The following is a 4,448-nucleotide window of genomic DNA, read 5'->3' as shown; positions in this document are numbered from 1 at the left end:
CGCCAGAGAGTTACAAAATCAGGAATTCCTCGAAAACCGAACGACACGGTTGTGACTCCACATTGCTCGGAGCCACATATCGGTATTCATCCGATCGCGCGAGGATAACTTGCGCAAGGTTCGTAAAAATTAAGGATTAAAAGGATCGAGAGAGAACAACATTTAATGTCACTTAGTACGTGAAACATTCTTTTGCGCCAGTAATAAAGAAAGCAATCCTTTTGGGGGTTCACAAACAAGTTGCAAGAATATATTTTAGAAAAAAAAAATGTCGCGATATACAGGGTATCCCATTTTAAATAATACGCTCAAATATCTCCGAAACGGTGCGTTAAATAAAAAAATGTTTCAAACAAAAGTTGTATGGCTTGAAGGGGGCAATTAACAATTACATATTTTGTTTTAAAAACAACTATGTTTTTTCTTTACACCAATTGATTCCTCTCATTATTTTGTACATAAAAGTATTAAGGTAAGATAATCGAAAAATGAATATTTTACTAGATATTATATGGTTTATGTAAAATTAAGAAATTATTTCAAGCCTCATAACTCGAAAAGTACTCAATGAAGAAATACTTTATTATAGTGTTTTGGAAAGCTCTAGAGATAAGCTACAAGACTAAGTAATAAAAAATAGGGGGTCCATTTAAAAAATTGAAAGTGACCTTCACGTAACCTTCAAACGACTCTCCAAGGTCAAATCATTGCCACCATCTGATGGCCCCCTTCAAGCCATATAACTTTTGTTTGAAACATTTTCTTATTTAACGCACCGTTTCGGAGATATTTGAGCGTATTACTTAAAATGGGACACCCTGTATATCCTGTCCAGGTCTTTTTCAAAATAAAAATTTCTTCCAAAAACTTGATTGAAACACTTGATTGAAATTGATTGCGTGGACATCGCGAATGGATATATGAATATTTCCGAAGAGAATGTAACCGGACGAGTTTGCATGAAAAACTGAAACAAATAAAAAAAGAAATAATAACGCGGCTCTGACGCTCCATTTTCGCTTGACTCATATTTCCAATAAACAATTAAATTTCACCGGCGATTTCTAACGTCACAGTTCGAAGAGATGTGTCGTTCATCTTCACGAAAGCGTGACAAAAGTGGTCGTTCATTTGATTACAAAACAGATATGAGGTCCTTAAACACATCTAATAATGCGACTGATATCCTACAGAAAAATTTTGAATAAAGTTAAGACGATTCAGAGAAGAGCTATTAATCCGGAGAAAATAATTTCGAATAAATCTATTTCATTTTGTGTATCAGAGACGCTTTCGCGCGAGACGTGTACACATTTTTGTTCAGCCTGAGGAAAACGGGATACACTTCTTAGGTGCGCGTGTTCTAACTATGAGCGTTGCATATGCATGTCGTCGTAAGGTGTAACGAGTGGCAATAAAGTTATGTGGTTTTCGCGGAGAGAAAGGCGCAGAAATAATCGTCCATGGACGGATTTCCGGGATGTCACCGTACATGATCTATCATAGCCGTTTGATCAGGCGCGAAGACCGACCGCTTCCTCGATAGATAAGCGTGTTCGTGTCGGGTTTATCGCAAACGACATTAAAGATATACAGCTACAAGAACGTTTTCCAATGTCATATACAATTTTTTAGCGCAAAAAAAATGATAAATCAAGTACGATAAAAAAATATTACTTACTAAATATTATTTATTCTAAATATTTTATATAGTTAGAGATATAACTTTTTTTTTAGAGTATGAGAAAAATGCTAAACTGTTATTCGCGGTGCGTTAAAAAATTAGCAACTAATTTGCATACTCGATATCTTCGATTAGAAAATAAATGATTATTTTCTCTCGATAGGACTCGTCATCTTCACCATTTTGTACAAGTGATTCTAAATCACCTTGACTTTTTGAATGGCATACAACTCAGTGGTAAAGGAATGTAAGCCAAATAATATAACGGAGTACATGGATCAATGTTGAATTTCTAAAGCCATGTGATAGCAATATTAATGTACGATGGATTTACGATACGAATATCGACGCTCGATATTTGCTTTCGCTCAGAATCATTTTCATAAATTTGTGATACGAATAAACAAAATCGACTTCAGACATTCAATGCATCTTATAATAAAAATAAAAATAGAAATCTTTATCATTGCATTAATATTCTTCGCATTCTTTTTTTTGTTTATTATTTTCGAATTTTAGAAAATTTAATTCCCTGTCGGGAAATCGCTTGTTTTTAATCACGTGTTGGCTTAACACGGCCCTGTCGATAGATCGACAACACGATCTAGAGATCGATTTAGAAAGGTGGATCACAAAATTCGGGTCGCCATCAGATAGACTTTCTTCGAATCGCGCAAATGTACCTCTTATCGATTCCTCCTTAATTAGCGCCTTTTAATTCAACTGAAAAAGTGCACGCAAAGTCACATTTCGAAGAACAGAATTCCTGCGCGACATATAATGAAGAATGATAATGTACATTTTTAACTCCTTAACCTTATGTAGAATTCTTATAGACGCTATTTTTCTTTGTCTCGAAATGACTCAACGCATAATAAGTATCCGGATGACGCGTGAATCGCATAAGAAACGACGTGCGAAACAGGTAAAGTCAAATGTTGAACTTCCATGAGGCACAGAATAATCAGGAGCATCAGCAAAACAACTTTACAATTAATGAGCATTAATTACTTAATAATTAATAAAGATAATTATTATGCATTGAGAGTTGCAAATTTTCCTGTGTAAAATTATATCTCGATTCTCTGTTCGATGATTCCCTGATTTCCCCGAATGGTAAGCGCGATTCATCAGCTGCAACTGCAGTGAAAACGACAATCTGACGCTGCACCAAATACGTGTCGTGTCCTTCGCGCGGATAGCGGAAAAGTGAAAAGGAATGAACACCTGAGGTATGATACATAGTACGCGCTAATTCGACGAAAGCGTGCTCGATTGCATTCCTATCGGCGAGAATCGATAGCGTCGCTGGCCGTGGAGCGGATTACGGTAAATAACGGAAGGCTGTTTCTGCAAGGTGAACCACCTTCCTTCTCACCTACCTACCTACAGAGAGCAGATATGGCTGGCATACCTTTCCAAGCGGAATTTCTCTCCTGCGATTCTCCTTCAGAAAGTTTACGAGATAAGAAATAATTATCGGATCATTAATCAACACTTGATTTATAACGAAATAATTTTAATTTTCCGATTAAAATAGAAAGAAGAAATTGCGGGAAAAATGTTTAATCGATCTTGAAATTTTGTCGACAAAAAATCTATGAATTTTTCTTTTTAAAGAGGCTCTTTTATCGCGAGATTAATAAACCGGATCTTCCTCAGGACGACATATAGAAAAATTATTCTTTGTAATATCATCCTCTTAATGAACTCCCTCGCGAATGCGATTCGAGATATTAGCTAGAGGTCGGCAATTATCGGCTTAATATGGCACGAGAGTTGATCTCTCTCGCGCGCGCATAAAGTTTTCTATTTAATAGGACGAGGGAATAAATTCCCTCTCTCGCATGAGATTTTACGCGGAAGCGGCTAATAATTCTTTCCGTCGCATTCTCGTTCAACTATTCTCGTAATGCGCACTTTCTGCATACATTAAGATCGCGACTGTCGATATATACGTCGTCAGTAGATCGCTCCAGCAGAATATCACGAGAGAATCTATTATTAAAATTTTTCTCGACGATAGTTTTAAAAACTTAGCGAACATGTGTATATAAGAATATAGCTACATCCTACTAATGTATTTCTTTACTAACTTTGTTTTTTCGCTCGAAATCTCTCGAGAATAAATTTTTACCAATCGATGACTCGTCTTTTTGCGATAAAAATTTTCTCTTTCCGAAAATTCAAGCTGTCACATTGTGAAACGGGATTTTATATAATATACTAAATTTGTGCGGAATATATATATATATATATATATATATATATATATATATACAGGGTGTCCCAGACCACCCGTACACCCCTTTTAAAATGAAAATAAATGGCTTTTATCAAAAATCGCGAACAATTTTGAAGTAAATCAGGTACACTATCAAATGGTGATATTTTCAACTTTTGATTCCGACCGGAAATACGCCATCCGGATCGGAAGTTGATTCTTTTAGAAAAACATGGTACTTTTTATTACAGATTCGAATTGTACGTGAAAAAATAAGAAACTTTTGTATCAAACGTTTTTTCTAAAAGTGCCTCTATCAATCTTAAAATTGACCTTGAAAAAAGTTACTTTCACAGTTACTTTCAAGGTCAATTTTAAGATTGACAGAGGCACTTTTAGAAAAAACGTTTGATACAAAAGTTTCTTATTTTTTCACGTACAATTCGAATCTGTAATAAAAAGTACCATGTTCCCCCCAAAAAATTCAACTTCCGATCCGCATGGCGTATTTCCGGTCGGAATCAAAAGTTAAAAATATCA

Source organism: Camponotus vicinus, unplaced genomic scaffold (genome assembly GCF_025532165.1).
Source record: "Camponotus vicinus isolate PSW18456_S1 unplaced genomic scaffold, iyCamVici1.0 SCAF_6, whole genome shotgun sequence".
Taxonomy (NCBI): Eukaryota; Metazoa; Arthropoda; class Insecta; order Hymenoptera; family Formicidae; genus Camponotus; species Camponotus vicinus.
The sequence above is the reverse complement of the archived record's forward strand: the minus strand, read 5'-3'. Positions refer to the sequence as shown.